The sequence below is a fragment of the Anser anser genome (assembly GCF_964211835.1).
Source record: "Anser anser genome assembly, chromosome: 10".
Classification (NCBI taxonomy): Eukaryota; Metazoa; Chordata; class Aves; order Anseriformes; family Anatidae; genus Anser; species Anser anser.
Window position 1 is genome coordinate 18,490,926 of NC_139730.1, and position 19,936 is coordinate 18,510,861.

The 19,936-nt window shown below is 38.6% G+C and overlaps 1 protein-coding gene and 1 long non-coding RNA gene across 22 annotated transcripts in view; one reads left to right on the forward strand and one right to left on the reverse strand.

The window, feature by feature from the left end:
- Window positions 1-18,247, forward strand: part of LOC310905204 — a 40,005-nt gene extending 21,758 nt beyond the window's left edge. For 2 of the 4 annotated variants that reach the window (XR_014588853.1, XR_014588854.1), the window contains exon 5: window positions 8,328-18,247. This is a non-coding gene — a long non-coding RNA (uncharacterized lncRNA). The remainder of the gene's footprint in view (window positions 1-8,327) is intronic. The other 2 variants (XR_014588855.1, XR_014588856.1) reach the window with 2 other exon arrangements.
- TCF12 (transcription factor 12) overlaps window positions 16,701-19,936 on the reverse strand; it is a 165,292-nt gene continuing 162,056 nt past the window's right edge. For all 18 annotated transcript variants that reach the window (XM_083851151.1, XM_083851138.1, XM_083851149.1 and 15 more), the window contains one exon: window positions 16,701-18,990. The gene's annotated coding sequence lies outside the window, so the exon portion shown is untranslated. The remainder of the gene's footprint in view (window positions 18,991-19,936) is intronic.

The window sequence follows — 19,936 nt, forward strand, 5'->3', positions numbered from 1 at the left end:
TAACCAACACATAATATAAATTCTCTGCATCACTGAATTTTCCAGTCTCTCCATGGCTTCTCTACCTGAACAGTATTTCATGTCTCTCATTCTGAATGATCAGACTCCACACTTTTTGATGTAAAACACCAGAGCTTAAAGAGAAATCCAACCCACATGACAGAATGAGAAGGATTTCTAGAAGCTGTTTATTAAATACTATTTTTTAAATGGTATTTTTTTAAAATAGTAGTTGATCTCAGATATTAATGTCTTGATCTTGTTTCAGCTCTGTCCAAGCTGTTAATAGGCTGCATTCTGCAGAAGTGTCTCTTAATCTAGTAAATTCAGATGCATTGTGTATATGTTTTACAGGGGAAACCTATGTATTTGAAGTCAGTGAGCTTAAAATGTGCAGCATAATTAGAGGAATAAGCCTCAGGTTGCTTTGTCAAAACATTCTTTAATTGCTGGATTTTAGGATTATTGGATTAGAAGATTAAATGGGATGCCTGGAAATCTTAATTTGGAGCACCAAGTAAAGTAAGGCTTCTCATGAATGAGCACACTGTCTCTATAAACCTCAGTTTGAATCAGCTGCTGTAGTAGTTGTTCAAAGATATTTTCATGCTAGGACAATGGGATACTATATTTTCTTTGTTCCTTCCTTCCCTCTCTTTTTTTAACACAATTTTTAATTTTAAAGAACTTGTCCTTTCTTCCTGAGAATCAGTTACCAACTTTTGTGTAGCCATGGGTGCTACAGTCGCTCTGGGCATGGTCTGTGAATCACTAAGCTTCCTTGTCCATATGTTATTAAAGGAATCCTGATACCAACCAGACATTCACCTTTCAGTGGATGTTAATCACTTAATTACATTGCGATCAGTAAGCACAACTACAATTTTTATGGCATTCTTTCATTTACAAGACAATCTTTCATCAGAGCATTCCACATTGGTTAAACAATATTTTGGGGTCCCAAAGATGGGGACCTACAGGTTTTCCTTTTTTTTTTTTTTCAGTGCTGGAGTGGATTCACTAGCAAGTGCAGTCTCCACAAATGGAACACAGAAAGTTGCTTTATCATTCTAGTTTAATCTCACTTCCAGGGGAGACATAGCACTTCACTCCTTAAAGTGTCTGTAGTAAAGCTTTCTCCAGCTGCTAGTGCTCTCCCTGCTTTGTCCAACATTATGCCTACTGCAGCTGTAATGATGAAAAACACAAGCGAGACCGTGTATATGCTGTATATATGTGTGTGTTTGAGCAGAAAAGTAACGTCACAGTGATGTGTAGATTATCATCAAGGAGGGAAACTTTGGGCTCTGGTCCAAATCCCTCTTAAGAAAAATGCTATGAAGTTGGTCATGTCAATATTAAGCAGATATACCTGGTGAATTTTGCTGAGAGTTCTGAACCTATAGTTTTAGAGTCCAGATGTTTCAACTGGGACAGTTAATGCACTAGCTATGTTGATCTTTCCTGAAGTGATTCCGTAGTTTTTAGAAAGATGACTTCAAATGAAAGAATTTCAGAAGTTATTACTAATACTCTGTCACCAAGTTTTGCAAAGTAAACAGAACAGGAATTTATTTCACAAGCAATATGGAGGCAGCTGTGCTAGCCGTATTCCCAAGCCATTAACAGAAAGCCATCAGCACTTCAAAGTACCATATTCCTGTATCACTTAGTATTTGCATTCAAAATAAAAGCCAAAACACTAAAGGTATCCCAGTGATGTAGATCATGACTGTCTGAACAGTAGGATTGGTATGATAAATCATATTCTTATTTTCTGGAGTAAAAGAAAAAATACTCTGATGCAATTTTGGCATCTTTTAAAATCAACTGGTGTTTTTGTCACTGATTTTCACAAGGCCAGAGCTTTGCCTTTTGGGTCTGACAGTCCTTTCAGGATTTAACTGAATTAACAGGATTGTATGTAGTGATAGCGTCATATTTTCAAACTGACATTGTAGGAATAAAAAAAGATAGCAGTTTATCACTTCCTTCTTCACAGAATCACAGAATCGTCTAGGTTGGAAGAGACCTCCAAGATCACCCAGTCCAACCTCTTACCTAATACTAACAAGTCCTCCACTAAACCATATCACTAAGCTCTACATCTAAACATCTCTTACAGACCTCCAGGGATGGTGACTCAACCACTTTCCTGGGCAGCCTATTCCAATGCCTAACAACCCTTTCAGTAAAGAAGTTCTTCCTAACATCCAACCTAAACCTCCCCTGGCGCAACTTTAGCCCATTCCCCCTCGTCCTGTCACCAGGCACGTGGGAGAACAGACCAACCCCCACCTCGCTACAGCCTCCTTTAAGGTACCTATAGAGAGCGATAACATCGCCCCTGAGCCTCCTCTTCTCCAGGCTGAACAATCCCAGCTCCCTCAGCCGCTCCTGGTAAGACTTGTTCTCCAGACCCCTCACCAGCTTGGTCGCCCTTCTCTGGACTCTCTCGAGCACCTCGACGTCCTTCTTGTAGCGAGGGGCCCAAAACTGAACACAGTACTCGAGGTGCGGCCTCACCAGAGCCGAGTACAGGGGGACAATCACTTCCCTAGCCCTGCTGGCCACACTGCTTCTTATACAAGCCAGGATGCTGTTGGCCTTCTTGGCCACCTGAGCACACTGCTGGCTCATATTCAGTTGACTATCAACCAATACTCCCAGGTCCTTCTCTGCCAGGCAGCTTTCCAACCACTCATCTCCCAGCCTGTAGCTCTGCTTGGGGTTGTTGTGACCCAGGTGCAGGACCCAGCACTTGGCCTTGTTGAACTTCATACAGTTGGCCTCAGCCCATCGGTCCAGCCTATCCAGATCCTCCTGCAGAGCCTTCCTGCCCTCGAGCAGATCGACACACGCACCTAACTTGGTGTCGTCTGCAAACTTCCTGAGGGTGCACTCAATCCCCTCATCCAGATCATCGATAAAGATATTGAAGAGGACTGGCCCCTTGGTGACAGATTCTTTGGTGACAGATTTCTATCAAAAAGAAGTGCTTTCACTAAATGCCCCAGTATTATTCCCAAAGAGCGTAATACCAACTGCTTGTGTTCTGGAGGTCAGTAGAACCACTGCTAACTTTATGTCAATTGATTCTTCCTGTGTACCACTGGCTCTAGAAAGCCAGTTGACTTTTTTGGCTTTTTTCCCCTTAAAAGACATAGAAGGTATAGTTCTGAAGATTTTTCTATTTTTTTAGGCTTTTTAGGCTTTATTGCTATGACAATTCCTATGTTTCTGTGGCAATAACTCCATTCCAGAAGACTCAAATTAAAAAATGGATTCTTATAATGTAGCACCAAACACACCACAACATGATCTTCCTTCTTTCTCATGCATGTTAACTGTAAAAAGTTTCTTTGTCCAGAATGTGGCTCTAATTACATTTCTCTATCCAAAAATAAACACGGTGCAAAAAAGAAAGATACAGGCAGGGGAAGGAAAGCCTGTCAGTGGGCCACCCTCAGGAAAACCTCACAAGATCTACTGTCTGTCTCTGCAAGCCATGGAAGAGCTGAGGAAGTGATCCCAGCTTGGTGGTCTTATTTTTAATTAAAACAAATGAGGCTCTTTCAGCTGCTGCAGATAAATATTTGATGAAAAGAGACAGGGACAGATGTCAAAAACTGCAGTAAATAAAGAGTAAGACCAGAAAAGCAAATGTTAGAACAGCATTTTATATACGAAACAAAGCATGTTTACAAATTTCTGTCAAATATCTTTCCATCCAAGGCCTAATTTTACTAAGATCATTTTAAAAGCAGGAAAACTAATTGTTCGTAATCACTTTGCTGACATAGAATGAAAATACAAACACATGTAGCTAAAGAAAAATTTAAAAGTCACCTTGTTGATTGGTGATTCAGGTCAGTAGCAGCTAGATGAATTGGTATAATCCAAACCATGAAAATGCAAACTCTAGAGTTAGGAATGAATGAAGATCAGAAATGATCTATTTGACTTTGAATGTGGTTAAGAAGAAAAAGTAAAAAAGTTGATTGCAGCGCATAAGAATATACAAAGAGATACTATAGAGGTATTTGGTCTCACAGTAGGCACAGCTGAAGACAGAGCAACATCCGGTAACATAAAACAAAAAACAAATGAGTTCAGATGAGAGATGACAAACAAATTTTAAACACTGAGGAAAAGTAACCTCAGATTGTAGTGGGCTTTCCATAATTCAATGTAGTACCTTGACCCATACCTTTGACTTCTAATAACTATGTGTTGGTTGCACTGAGAGGTATGGACCCCTGTAACAACTATAGGAGGTGCTTTGTAGCTTGCAGGTCACAATAAATGACCATAATAGCCTCTTTGGGCCACAGCACTTGTGAATAGGTGGTGCCCAGGATAACATGGTATCTCGAGTCTCTTAAAGTTTTCTGAAACTGACACAAAACACCTAATCCATGAGTAATGCAAAATGCCTGCCCATTTCCTTATTGCAAATTTCAGACAAAATCAGACATCAAGTCTCAAGTGCAAAACAATTTTAATTTGGGTTCACAGTGACATATTAGATTTATGGTATTATGCTCCTTACAATGTATAAAAAATACAGATTCATGGATGTCTGCTTTCTTATTTCTTTACCATAAATCTTATATACTGAAGATCCTGCATGATTGACAGGCATGTCGTGAAGGATGTAGGGTTCCTGAATTGTCCGAGTGGGGCAGTATCTCAAACTGAGCTACCTGATGTTTAGAAATCAAAACCAAATGACCTAATTTATTCCACTCAAAAGTTTAGCGAAATGCTAAAAGAGAGGGGGGACAGTCAAGTCCCCCATTAGACTGTCTGACAGATCTTCCTCATATCAGCCTAATGTTTAGATCTCCATTGATTTAAAAAATTTGAGATTTTCCATTTACTTTAATAGAGATAGGACTGATAGCACTTTAACAGAAATATACTGCCCAAATGTTGAATCTGTGTGCAATTAGATATTTTATGATAAATCCAAAATCTTTTGGCAGTGAAGAGACTCATTCATCAGCTATCACTCTGGTTGCCAGAATTACCAAATTTCTTTTCCTGATTATAACATGTTAAAAATACAAGATAACATGGCAAGCAATTTAATCAGATGAATAAAAGTTAATCTAACCTGTTACAAAGATACCTCATTACAACAATAATAACATTTTCTCACCTTCATTTGAGGACGTGCCATGCTCATTTCTATTTGTTACAGTAAATAGAAAGAAAGGCCTCCAAATGTAGATAGGCAAGGCTAGGCTAGGCAGAAAGAAATAACGTAAATATAACTTCTCCCTTCTGTTTTCAGCCAGTAGGAAGTACCTGTGATTGTGACAAACCCCATACCCTTCCACTTCCTGATCTTTAACAGTATAAACATGGCTCTTCTTGGCTGTGTAATTTGAGGAGTTTCTTTTTCCCTTCTGGCTTTTGGAATGATGAGGGAAGATGCGTGTGTGCAAAACACTGCAGAGTTTTTAAAGGACAAAATTCAGCATTTAGTACACTTGCAAAACCACCTTCATATACTACAGCTACACCTTATTCGTATACACCCTGCAGGCTGGCAGAGTCTCTCTCCTCTTTTACCGCCTTCCCCAAAGTAGCAGCTGCATTCTGACACTGCCTTAATATTCACATTTTTTGTGATTCTACCCTTGAATGCATTCATGCAGCACTCCTTCCCCACTCTCACTTGCCACATTCACTTTTTGCAGCCTAATGATGCCTGTTTAGTCCCTTGATGCAGCAGGAAGTAAAACGTGAAACTAGGGGAACGAAAAACTGTTTCATAGTAATACGAAGAGTCTAACATGGGAGGTGAAAATGTTCTCCATCACACTAGAAGGATCGGTAGGAGTTCAGCCACAAGCTAAATCAGTAGCTGATTCCTAGCCAAGTACATTATCTCTGTAGGGTGTGGATGTGCACATATGTGGGTGCATTTCATCTTTCATCATTCTAAATAAAATAATAACCTGATCTAAAGGCCAGTTCTAAAATGCAAGAAAAAATAAATACGTAGGCTACATTTACAAATAAGCTATGGCCTATGATTTTGCAGGATGAAATCACTGCAAAAATCAAAAAGCGATCTACTCTTCTAAAATATGTTTTCCAGTGCTTCTGAAGAACTAAGAATGTTTGCATTTAATTAAAAGGGAAGCAAAAATAATTTGTTACCAATACACAAAGAGAAAGGGAAAGTCTTGGGCAAGAAAACAATAGCTGGACAATCTTATTTGACATTTATTAACAAAGTATTTATGGATGTATGAAAAAAAAAGTAATGCTGCTTGGAATTTGCTTTTTAAGTTTCTTGATAGTTAACAGGGCACTCAGTTACAGATAAGCAATTGGTGGCTGGTACTGGCATCATCACTGACTCTGTATTTCATGAACTAAAATCAAGCCAGAGTTCACTTCTGCGTTGTCTCTTAAGTAGCAGAAGCTATAGATGCTGAGGAGACCATAAAAGAATTTTACAGTTTTTACACAACAGTGTTTTTTTCAAATGGCAATTGCATAATCCTGCACCTCTTACCTGCAAAGGAGTTTACAGGTAAGATGTAAAGGAGTTATTCAATAAGGAAAGGGACAGTATGACTGGAAAAAAAAAAAAAGAATCCTGAAATAAGGATCAAATATAAAAAACTCAATAGCATCTTCACTGGGCACAAATTTACTTGTGATCTGATGGAACCAACCTGAATCCGACAAGCTCTGACAGATAACAGTTTGTCAATTTCCCATTTCAAAGGCACTGTGATAATTGAAAGATTCCAGATATATCACATGGAAATCAAACTTGCAGCAAACAGCAAACTTTCTGATAAAGGCCTAAGCCTAATTCCATTGAAGTCAATGACAAATCCTAGCAGCTTTCAATAGAACTTGAGCGAAGCTAAAGGTGAAAAACAGCTCTAAGAACAGCTGTAGTCAACTAAATCCCCAGTTAGGACAGAAAAACTGGGAGAGGATACCTCACATCAGAGGTACCTGTGGTGGGAATTCACAAAGAGTGACTTGCAAGGATCTCTGATACTGAGCACTTTAAGAGACCGTTAAGGAAGCTGACAGTGTTCAGCAAGGTCAGCACGTCCCCAGTTTGCATGACATTACCATGTTCTGCTGAGAATTTTCATGGCACCTGACAGTAGTTACCCTCTTTATCTAGTCTCAAGCAATGTACAGGCTATCAACACAAGCTGGAACCAAACTGTTGTACTGGAGTATAAACACAGTGTGGCTGATGAAGCAATAATAAAATGAGCAGGCAGAAGGGGCAATGTTTTCTCTCTTTTCTAAGCGAGTGTAAGGAGTATAAAGAAGTGTAGAATGTGAAATTAAAGACATGTTCTGTGCAAGACATGAGGGAGGCATGGAATTGATATGCATGCTACCTCTGTATGTCTCTGAAGCTGAATAAGATTCTACAGCTAGACTATGAGTCAGCTTCAGATCAACAAGTAATGACTACACTGGATTTACACGTTGCAACTGCAGATAAACACTCAAAATACCCTTGTGCCAGTTCTGTGCCACTGGAGCTATGTCTAAGATGTATTGCCATATACACATGAAATAGAGCAACTTTTCTAAGGAAATTCCTTTCTATTTTTCAGAATGCAAAGGAAATGGATGGTAGACATGTTTGGTCTTCATAATCATCAATGATGCATTTCATTGAGTTTTCACTTCTGTAAAAGACTTTTGTGCTAGGTGAAATACAAGCAAAGAGAAAAGAACAATTTACTCCAATTCCTTGTTTAAAAAGTTTAAGAGAAGGCCCCATAATCATTCCCTTCCCTCTTTTACAGATAAGGTTAAGGCAGACAGAAATTAAAGGACTCACCACATTTATGCAGCACAGTCAGGATTTGAACTCAGAACTTTTAAGTCCAACCCCCCAGTGCCTCAACTACACATTCATTTTCTTCTTTGTATTCCCCACAGTCTTAGGCCATGTGGCCACTATTGGTAAAAATGAAAAACAGGTGCAGATCCATGAACAGATGGGAGACCAGCCCTGGCTGATCTCTGGAGGATAATACAGGGTTGCTTTCTGGCAAAGAGGATTCCAAAGAACCACAGAGGCAGCACCCCTGCCCTAAAACTGAAGCTGCTCTGCCACACAATAAACATTATTTCTACCAGCCCAGCAAGTGGGAGTACTGAGGCATGCACAGTCTGTTGTCTGTCAGCAAAGGACACTGCCTTACTGACCTCTCAGACTTGCAATATTGACATCTTTGTTTTTCAGGCATGCCTATAAAGATTGTAGGAGACTAACTGCAATTCCATTCTTTGTAGTAACTGCAGCCAACATTTTGCAGTTGCTGAAACATGAAATTTCTTCCCTTGGATAGACAACTTTGGAATGTCTGACCCTCCAAAAATGCCATTAGTCATATGCAGAATCAGTCTCTGCGAAAATCACTAGTGGTATGAAACAAATCAGCCAGGTAAGATGAATAATATGTTTATTCTTGGTTCATCAGGCCAGATTCACTTTTGATTTCTAGTTCACGTGGAACTGATGGCTTAGTCTGTAATATGTGGCTAAATGGAAAACTTGGACTGCTTTCTGAGTGGGAAGGTGATAGAAGATAACTAACAGGGCAATTGAATGGTCCTAAACACAGGACAGCTGGCTAAAATGCAAAGTCCTTCCCTGCCTTATGTGACCCATGGATGTGATTCCTATAGGTGACAAGAAACCTTTTTCCTCCATGTATCACCTGCCAGTATACATCTACCAAAAGGTTTAAAGAAGTCATGGCATTCTTCAGTTTCTATGGATCCACACAGAACATATCAAACCTGAGAATATAGCTTATGCAAGAGGACAGGGTTTCTTTTCCTCCTTGCAAAAATACTCTTCTAGTGCTGTGTCTGAGGTTAGTTAATCTTGCTGAAGCTGCCTGTTCAGCAAAAATGCATGTCCACTTGTGCCAAGAAACTCAAATAGGACCTGCTTCTTTAGACTCCATTTAAATTGGGGGTACAAAATCTGATTTGCAACTTTAGACCAAAAAAATACTGCTAGTATATATGCATTCTGCTCATGCTGAACTGTAAATCAAAATAGTTGGGAAAATCTATCTTATCCCAGTTTTGGTCAGGTTTTGAAGGAAAACATTCTTCACACATGACACTAATAGAATTTAACAGTAAAGACCACCCAGGACACACTGGGAATCTCAAACTGCTTGGCCTCAGGTTCTCTGTTTTGTTCTTCTCAGCTTCATGTGTGCTCTTTGAGAGACAAAAAGGAACATTTGCTTCATTTTGAACTTGGATTTCTCTTTCAGCCGAATGTTCATGAAACCAGCCGGTCCCAGAGTTGGAATGTTCCAAATCCCCATTTGGAGCTGAGTACATATGTTATGGAGTCAGTTGTGACACCACTTTATAGAGAACTGACAATAAGTTCTGTGTCTTGTGAGTACCTTTCCTCCCTGTAAAGCGGAATCCTTCCCCCACTCTTTTGGAAACATCTCAGTCTGTATTGGAAACAGAGGATGTAATTTATTTTTATCGCTTTCCCTGTCAAACTGGCCAAGTGCCACAGGTTTCTGCTTTCAGATGTAGCAAGAGGCAGAGGAATCACAGTGAAGCGCCGTTTATGTCAGTGGCTCCTCCTCTGTTTTCTTATCTTATTTTTGTGGCTACCTACTGAGTTATCTTATCACTCTTTATAATCCTGCAAAACTCCGTAACTTGACCCCTCCACAGAAAGAGCTGACCTGCTTAGACCTCCCTGCTCTCTACTCCTGCTCCCTTCCTTGCAGAGCAAGTTGCTCTGTCCTTTGTTACTTTACAGCTCCTTTCTTACTGCCTATCTTACCCCCTCACTCCTCCTTTTCCTAGCTCATTACATTACATTTCCTAGCTGAATGTGCACTCAGCTGTGTGGCCTCCTTGGAGTATGCTTAATTTCTCACTGTCCAGCCCGCTCTTTGATGTCTGATGAAGAAGGATACATCTTCTTTTCCATCTCTTCACATGTGCCTATTAATTACTCTCTTCAGAGAGGCTGTTTACTGACTATCACTCTGTTTACAATTGAATACAGCTAAACATTTGGTCTTCACAATTCCCCCTCTTCTACACCACCCACCCAGTTTCTTCCCAGTTGTTGCAAAATAGATGTCTCCAAATCACTTTATAAAATCACAGACGCAATATACTTACTTTCCCACACCCACCCTCCTGCTCTCAAACACTGTTTTCTCTTCAGAGAGAAGTAAAGTAAGTCTTTATATTGGTATTTCTGTCTCCAGTTCTCTAATAAAAATGCAGCAGTGAAGCTTAACAATTCGACCTGTTGCACATATCCTTACCTTGTGAATTGTGGAACACCCAGAAAGATCTGTGAGCTTCAGATTTCTGACCTGTGAAGGAAAAATATGAACTCAGTACAAAATACAAAAGTATGCCCACTCAAATGGGACTATGCATAAACTGTGCATATGGTTTCATGGGATCAAGGGCCTTTGTGCGGAGGGAATTTTAATAGGATGGGGTGACTAAAAATTACTCCAGCAAACATATAGAAGGGAAGAATTATATGGTTATAATACCACAAGTTAGATCTAAGATGAAAATTCCTTCAGATGTCCTTCTCATTGTTCCATATGGAGCTTAAAATATTACAGAATAATGTGAAATAAATTGAAAACATATGTGGGCTGAATTATGGTGTGTTTTTTTTTTCTTCTAATGAACAGGTTATTGATAATCTTTTACCATTTGTATTTGTGAAAAGAAAGAAACAGATACCTTAAAGAGCTTAGGAACTGATTTTTGACAAGCTATATGAAGCACACCAAGTGTGACATGACTAGGAAAGAGTGAGAGGAAGGCGGTCAGTAAGAGGGGCACGCACGGTCCAACAGTGGAACAACCTCCATATCCCCAAATCATTTCATCTGTTTCTTGGCATGGCATCCTTATCTGTAGAGTTAGAGATGGTTACACAGGTTGCCTGTTGCTTTCTAATTTTAGTTCCTGTTTTTAGCACTTATTACTTTACAGAATTTAACCATGGAAACCATCCTGAGAATTTGTGTTGAAATCTTTAAGGTTTTGCAGCAAAAATAAGCTAGTCTTTCTGATAATTTGATTAAGAACTGTTCGTTTGTATATATTTCTTCTTTGTTACTAATACTACAGAATTTTACTGCCCATAAATTACTGCTTACAAATGAGAATGGTAACTGTTACGATACGTGTGTTTAGGGTCTTGAGTCAGGAATGTTCTTCTTCCTTGAAAATGGCCTGTTTGACCAAGCTACTAGTTCAGTAAACTTACGTTCAATATGGGCTTATTAGATTTGGGTTGTATGAGACTTCCCATGTAATTACTCCTGAGAGCCCCCAAGGTGAGTGTAATGCTGCATGCTGGCACTGAGAAGGACTTGCTCTCCATTTTCCTGTCCCCACTGCTTGCTTCTGCACGCTGTGGAGGAAGAGCCAACTGCTGCTTTACCTGAACGAGGTGTGACAGAGGCAGCCTCAACACTGGGCCTGGAAGGAACAGCGGTCAGCATGGATCAGGCTGGAAGTGAAGACAACTGGACCTAGAGCTGTAAGCCTCAAGGGACAAACCCTCCAAGATGGGCAAGGGGCCAGGCAGGAAGTGGCACAGGTATGAGGGGTAGAACTGCCTCTAACACCTGTGGAAACTAGAAGAAACCTAGTATTGTTAAATCTCACCATTGCTCTTCACATTGGCATGGTAGGCTTATACTACATTGATTGTTTCATTAGGTAAGCAGCAGGGGCATGTACCAGGAAGCTGAAAGTTTGAAGCTTTCTCATAACCAATATTATTTAGGGAATATATTTGGAGGCAGTGGAATCAAGCTGGCAGTGCAGGGGCAGGGGGACAGGACAGAGGCAAGGGAAGGTGGTAGTCCAGGAAGACCAATGGAAGCGTGTAGAGAAAGCTCAGTTTGCACAACCTTGCAGTTAAAAAGCCAACAGTTACAGAAACAGTAGAATTAAACAGTGTGCAGTTTTGGTTATTTTTCATCAGTTATCCTGGATATGTAAAATAACTAAACCACAAAAATAGACAGCAAAGTACAGCAGACACATGCTGTTTTTGGTTTCATTCACACTTGTTTCCCTGACACCCCTGATGCTCCTATAAATGCAGTTTCTGTGTTTATATATCTATATATAAAAATACTTTATATTGACAGCTCTATTGATACACTTTTTATACTTCTATATAACAGGATAATGACAGGCACTAACTTATATTGGGTGTAGTTATTGTACTTGAATTTTATGACACATTTACTGTTCTTGCGTGCTAGAAAAGGAATGAGCATTTAAAAAACTTTGTGTATAATTACACTTTCAGCTATTAATTAATCATATAAACAAGTTAAAAGGACATTTAATTAAATGTTACTCTTCTAAAGCTAGAAACAGAGCCCATGGACTTTAAATTGATACTGTGTGCATTTGTTTTAATTAGGTAGTGTTAAGAATTAATGGACTTTAGCTGTTATATTTATAATTAAATACATTAGCATTTACGTCTTTGTATCATACATAGGATCATTTGTGAGCTCTCTTCTGCTAGGTACTGTACAAACGCAACTTAAAGTTTATCTGCAAGACTTACTTCCTTTCTTTGTCACCTTTAAAAGAAAATATTGTGATACCTTCTTCAGCTTTTGCAAGCGTTCACTGACTGTTCTGATGACAACTCAAAACATGCTCAAAATTTTTTTGAGATGTGTACCTTTTGTTCTAGCAAACTGAGGTTCTAGTTTGAGTGAATGAGGCCAGTACAGTAAACATGAAGTCCACAAATGCCCCCCAATGACTCGTCTGATTTTGAAAGCAGTGTTTCAACGGTCAGAGAACATCATTCGAGAGCAGTCTGTAGCACCTATTCTGGTCATGCAGCAAACAAAATTAAGCCAGGAGGAAGGGGATGAGATGCTGATAAGGGTATTTCTTTTTTGCGAGATTTATTTAAAAGCTTGTTCTAATATAAAAGTTGAAGGAAAAACAAACAAAAACAAACAAACAAAAAGCTGATAGGAACATAAACAATTTGAACAGGAGCAAGTAGCACAGGAATAGTCTCACCAATTTGGAAATTACCTGCTCTATGCTTTGAAATATAGTAGATTGGAGGTTTGGACCTAAGCAAATGATCAGATATGGAAAATTATTTTGCTGTTTGACGTCTTTCTAATAAACACAAATTATGGCTAGTGATTGTTGCTGCTTCTGTGATAAGTTAATGCTTCCAGTACTGTTTGTCTCTGCTCATTTAGGAGTGCTGGGGAGTTAAAGGCTGAGTGATGTTCTATTACTCAGTCTTCTCATTCTAGAGCTGGATTCTTAACTTTGTTTGGAGAACTTATTTTTGTAACGATTGCTACAGTTATTCATGTTGATCAAAGTTCTTTTGTCATATTTGAATATGAAACAACAAACTTCTACATTTCCACCACCAGTATTTATTTTTCCTCTTTGCAGGCTGGATAGAGAGGACACAAGTAAGTGCACAATTTTGTGTCAGAATTTCTGTGAGTGTAAGGAACCACTGAATTTCTTTGTTTGTAAATAAGTGACCTAGCAAACTAGATCAATCTGCTCTGGCATTTCCCAAGTCTTGGCCACTAACATTTAGCAAAGGCAGACAGAAAAAGCCTCAGCACACAAGTAAGAAAATAGGGACAAAAATCTACGTTACCAGGTTAGCAAGAAGATGGTGTGTATTCATTTTGTACGAAAGTTTTACTCTGATGCCCATTTACTTCCTCCTGGATTTTTTAAAGATGTGAATTGTTGAGTTTTCCAAAACAAATGTAACTTAATATGTTATTCAGAGCTTTGAGGGGAAGAGAAATAGCGCAGAATTTGCTCCAGCTATATGATCTGCATTGATGTCTCTCATGCTTTTCTGTAAATCCAGAACTAGCAGGAGTCTGTTTAACGTTGACTAAATTTTGAGCTAATTGGAAATTACTTTCTCATCTGCTCAATCACATTTAGCAACAGTTACTTTTCTTACTGATGTAGTTTCATTCCTTTTTAAAAAATTACTATTTTGTTTAGATGATACTCTTAAAAAAAACAGTGGATCTCTCCTGAAAATGAAACTGCTTTGAGGTTCTTGTTCCTCTGTTTAACTGAAATAACTGGACTTCCAAAATATTTAGCACAGCCACTGACTTTCTAACAGATCTGCCCTCCAGGATCAGTTATGATCAACTTCTTGATGAGATTTCCATCTGGATTGATATTTGATACCACTCTTAAGATTTGTTTTTATTTTTTAAATCAGTTCTTCTTTAACAGTATTAACAGACACTGTTAATTGCCTTGGAGAGTTTGAAAATTCAGGATTAGGAGAATTGATAGGGATTCCTTTTACAACCCAGATGATTTGCAGTTCCGGAGCCTTAGGCCTGATCTGTGCAGTTTATGTCCAATACAAACATTCCCAGGTGGCTGCAATCAAACATCTAAACCAGCTGAAGTCATGCCGAACATGCACATGCAGTTGCTTGGGGTATCACTTGAACAGGACATTCATGTTTTCACAAGGGGATAAACTCTCATGATTTTGCTATGGCATCCATGTTGATGGTGGGATTAACCATTCAGTAAAACAAATGTTGCTGAAACAGTACAAAACTGTTCCTGCAAATGGCACCTGACTTATCTGCAGTTTGACAGAGGAGACACAGAGGGAAGAGAAGAAAGGAGGATTGTTGCTGTCCCTGTTAGCACCATTTCCCCACATTCTGCAGGTCCCATACTCTGCATGCGGCACCGCTTCAGCGACACTGCCTTGCTGCAGTGGGCAGGCGAGCAGCAGGAAGCAGGGCAGCCCTCTGCAGGCGTGTGCTGGGCTGCAAGGCTCCATCCCCAGGCTGGCAATGCCCCGGGACCTGGGCAGCTGCATGGAGCAGCTCAGCTCTGCCTGCGCCTTGCCTTAATCATCTGTTGGGCCTTCTTACATCCCATTCTGGAAATGCTGCTAGGCTTTAAAACTGGGACATGTTATTTCTTCCTTCTACAGGACATTTCACTGTCAACAGGTTACCTATGCTAGAATACATAAGGTATGAGTGTTACCAATGAAAAGCAAAAGCAAACTTTACTTTCTAGTACCTAGGCTGTCTTTTAAAAAGAGATCTGTGTTTTGGTTTGCCAATATTTCTTGATGTTAATGGCGAAAATGTTAACTCTTCTATGAAGAATCTAGAATCGTATTTTTAACAGTTTTTACCTAGTGCTGGATAAAGAAAGATGGAGTCCATTTTAAGACTTTCCCGATGCTTTAAGTTTACAGGAGAACTTACCTGCAGTATTTCAGATGCTCAGAGATTCTTAGCATAATCTTACCTACTTAAGGGTATCCAAACATGCACCTCTTCCAGTCAAAAAAGGGAGCAAGTAATAAAATGCAGAAAAAGAAGTAAATGTAAAAAGAGGAATGAATGGTCAGTGATCAGAAAATATATGCAAACAAGATAGCAGAAGTGTGGTGAAGAAAAGAAAGAAGGGGAAAATGCCATTTTTACTGTCCGAAAATGTGACAGACTTGCAAGACTCACTCAAAAATAAGAGGACAGGAGTGATGATGAATACTCAAAAGGCTGGATTTAGAATTACTACTGGAGTAATTTAGAATTTAAGATTCTAAATTGAGCTGGGGAGGGCACCAAGGCATCTCTTCCACAGCTACTAATAAAGGTTAACAACTGAAGGACACTTACCTGGCTGGGCCTCATCTCCCATATTTGGCTAGACCACCTTAGGGATGTGCCTGTGATAGAAATTCTAACATATTAGAAAGACTTACCAGTACAACTACGCTGACAAGCCTTTTACAATCTAAACTAGAACATAACAATCATTGCAGAGAAAGGACACTACCAAGCATGGGAAATGAGGCAGTACACGGTAGCCATGCTGACTGGCATACACCACATTCAGTTAAACACCGTAAGTTATATACATGGCATTTCTATTTGCCTTTTTGTCTGATGAGTTTTTCCCAGGGATATTTACTTTAGAGGGGAGTTGAAGAAAAATGAAGATTCTACAGAACTGGAGTTGCTTTTTACTTGAACTTTGTAGCTTAAACAGTTGTTAATTAGAAATTGCACGAAGATTTCACTGTCTGATTTTATATGCTTTGACCATTGTACACTTCTGTTTTCTTTCTTTTGCACTAGGAGGAAGAAAAATGGTAGGAAATATGATCATTTTAATTTCAAGATTAAGCCACAGACATTTTTTCATATAATCTGCACAGGTGCATGAAACAATTCAGAAGCAACTCAGCACTGTGAACTTCAATGTACAAAGGGGGCTTAGATCTTAGAAATCCATCTTAAGGATAGGCAAAGTAAAGGAGCAAAACAGCAGTAGGCACGCACCTACGGGAGCAGCTTCTGCCCTGTTTGATATCTGCCTGTGCAATACCTTTTGTGAACAGTGGCCCATGCAGGTTAGGTGCTGCTCCTCCTCAGCTCAGTGGGAATTTCTGCATTGGCTTCAAGGAGAACAGCAAGACCACTTTTCACACCTGCCACTCACGCTGTGTGCTTTGAAAATGTATGTTAGGTTTTATTTGGATAAAGGCAGATGATGCTTTGCCAGTGTTTTTCAAGCAGCACATTACCTATGAGGAGAGAGAAATTTAAAAAACTCACTGATTTACCATGTTAAAAAAAAGATGGCACATTTATTGCTACATAAATGTTATATACATAGTGTTTTCTGTTACATTGACAGAAATTTTTTGAACTTCTTGCTGCTGGTTGGAAAGGTTTATCAGCAATACCTTGAAATTTGACACAGGGTACAAATCTGCAATAAACCAACAATGGAAACTGGAGAACAAGATGAGAAGCAATTCATCTCGGACAATTAGCTCTTACAATACTCCATAGGTACTACACGGTATGCTAGAACCCTACTATGGTCTTACAATGCTATTGTAAATTTCTGATATTAATGAACAGGTTATGGTAAATAACCCTACATTTTTACTACCTAATATAGTAAAATAAAGTAAGAAACTTTTTACTGAAAACTTTTTCGATTTCAAAAATCTAGAAAGAGTAATATTTAGAATTCAAGAAATTTTCTTACAAGATTATTGTATAAAAGACTAGCTACAGTGAAAAATAAGCCAAATGTTTTTTTCTTTCTATTTTATGAAGGAAAGCTTCTGGGCATACTGCAAAGTCTAATATAGCCAAAAAGACAACAAGCTTAGAAGGAAAAAGGCCAGGCAGTGGCACGTGATCACTTTCACACGTCATAAGCAACAAATCTGTTTAGCTGATAAACACTGAAATGAAGAACAAGGCCACAGATATAATCAGGTGTTATTGATGGTATATGCAAATTAAAGTAATAGAAATGAGTCCACTAATTTCACAAACTCTTTTGTTAGGAACCATCCAAAACATGAGCTTAAATTCATTAGTTTATTTTAACAATCCAGCTTTTGTTCTTTCAAATTAAATGACTTCATGAAAATTATTGTTTTGTTCCTGGTTTGTGTGTGAACCAATTGCCAGTGATGAAAGATGCAATATATAACAATAGCTCAGACAACCTTGGCTTAGGAAATTTCCTCCCATGGTCATTGCAGTGGAAGACAGTTTCCATGGAAGTTCAAAGGGATTTTAACCATTTCAACACATTTGTGACAAAGGAATACTTATGGACACTGTTCTGGTGGATTAACATTTTAATGCTAATATGGCTTGGGAGGGGTCATTTGTTTGCACTTGATTCACATGGATTTTTTTCTCCACTGACAAGCCATACAAAAATGACAAGCTAATTGATGTATACAGTAAGGAAAAGTTGGTGACCGTTGCTCTTATATTCCATTAGTTAAATAAGCCCACCTTACTGGTGGTTATATCATCACACTACCTGCCACGGTGAATTTAGGATTTTACCATTCACCAAAATTGCAGCCTGAAAAAAATCTCCTTTGTATTTTAATGCATTTTGTGCTTACGTACAGCTAACACTTTACATGTACTATATGTAGTACTTACTGCTCGGAAAACAAAGCAACTCTAACAAAGTAGATTCTCCCCACCCAATTTACACTTCACGTTACAAGCTTTACTATGAAGCCTAGAAGCCTAAAAAGGTTTTGTTTATAATTAGAAAAAAAAACATTTGAGGAAAGTCTGAGGGAAAATAAAAATCAATTTTTAAATCTAAGAAATGTTATGGTCACAGTATTGCTCCTGTCTGCATGCAGCCTTCAGGAGGCCTCTTACTGGCTTGAACCATGGAGCTCAGCATGGAAGGGGAACTATGACCATAACTGTTCAGATTACCAGAGACCAAAAATAACATAAAAAAAGCTATACCAAGGAATAGTTTCCTATTGCATGGAAAACACTAGTCATATGGCAAAAGGAGAGGAAAGGACAACAAAAGACTTTTCCCTTCCTTTTTTAAGACACTAATAGGTATGCTGGGAATGCTACGGGTCGACGGTTGTCACTGCTTTGTTCTCTGAATGTGAACAGCTTTAGTAAATGCTGGCATCCAGCTGAAATTTTATCAGCTTTTAACATGTTAACTTTTCCCTTTATATGTAGACCTTTACAGTTCCATAACAATAAATAAAATTTGTAGTTACAATGCATTTGTCAATTCAGTTTAGGCACAAGGCAACTTCCACAATGAGTGGAGAGATCACAACAGTCTCTGATTGTGCAGAAGCGACACACTGCTTGCAACAGAATGATATGTTCAGAGTATTTCACGGGCTGAAATTCTATCTGAAGATCTTGTATCTTCAATCCTGATGCAGGTGTTGACCAGTAGCTTTGATCATAAGATTGCATTTGGGTTTCTTGCTTCAAGTGTTTTCTCCTGTCAGGTTTGTCTTCATATAACATTAGTTGTCTGTGTCCTTGTGAAGAAAGGTCACCTTCTGTGTATCCTACCAATAATTCTGGAATTCTAGAAAGAGATTTGGGAAAAGAAAAGAGTATTAAGAAAAGAAGCATAATGTAACACTATTGAATGAATTTGAAATGTAATTTGGGGCATTTTCAGTCAGTTAAGTGCAAAAGAAAATCACATTGAGGGGTCCAAAGTCGTCTTTTCCCCAAAGCATATCCATCACACACAGCAATTCCATAAAAGCTAACAGATCTCTGATCTCCTGATGGGGAAGGTAAGGCAGCTCCATCTCCATCCTGCTCAATTATTGGCAATCTGCTATGAACCAAATTTACATCAACAAACTAGTTTTAGCCGTTTAACTGAGCAGTTACTAAAACCTTCACATATTAGAAACAGGTTATAAAAACAGGACACTTGTTACTTTTCTACTGTAAAAGCAGTTAAAAACCTTTACCACAATTCCCGAGTTCAACAACGTAGTTTGGTTAAAAATATGTAACTGCTGTATTGTGGTTCTCTCAAACTAATAAGGATGCCAAACTAGCATGAAGTAAACCAGACCACAAATAAAAGCTAGATAATGGTCTGCTTTTCTGAGAGTTACTGAGCTTGAACAGTTTACCCTCAGAAAAACTGTGTATTTAGACTCTTTGGGTATAGGAGAAAGATTATTATCTGTGAAACTCAGATGTAAGAAACCGCAATTTCATTCAACTTTGACTCTTGTATTTGTAAAATATGCAAGAGACAGTACCTAATTTAAATGACTTCTGTTGAAGGTAGGCATTACCCTATACCTAAAGAGCCTGTAACAATCTTCTCATGTCAACTTTATACTTTAGTCATCTTGCAAAATTATTGCTATTTCATAGTGCTGTGTTTTTGAAAGTGCCTTAATATGAAAGCAAAGATAAACTTTTGAAATATGGCAAGATTCACTTGAAACAAAATACAAAATCTGTAAATCAAGAATTATCTAACAAATCAAAAACAGCCTTTT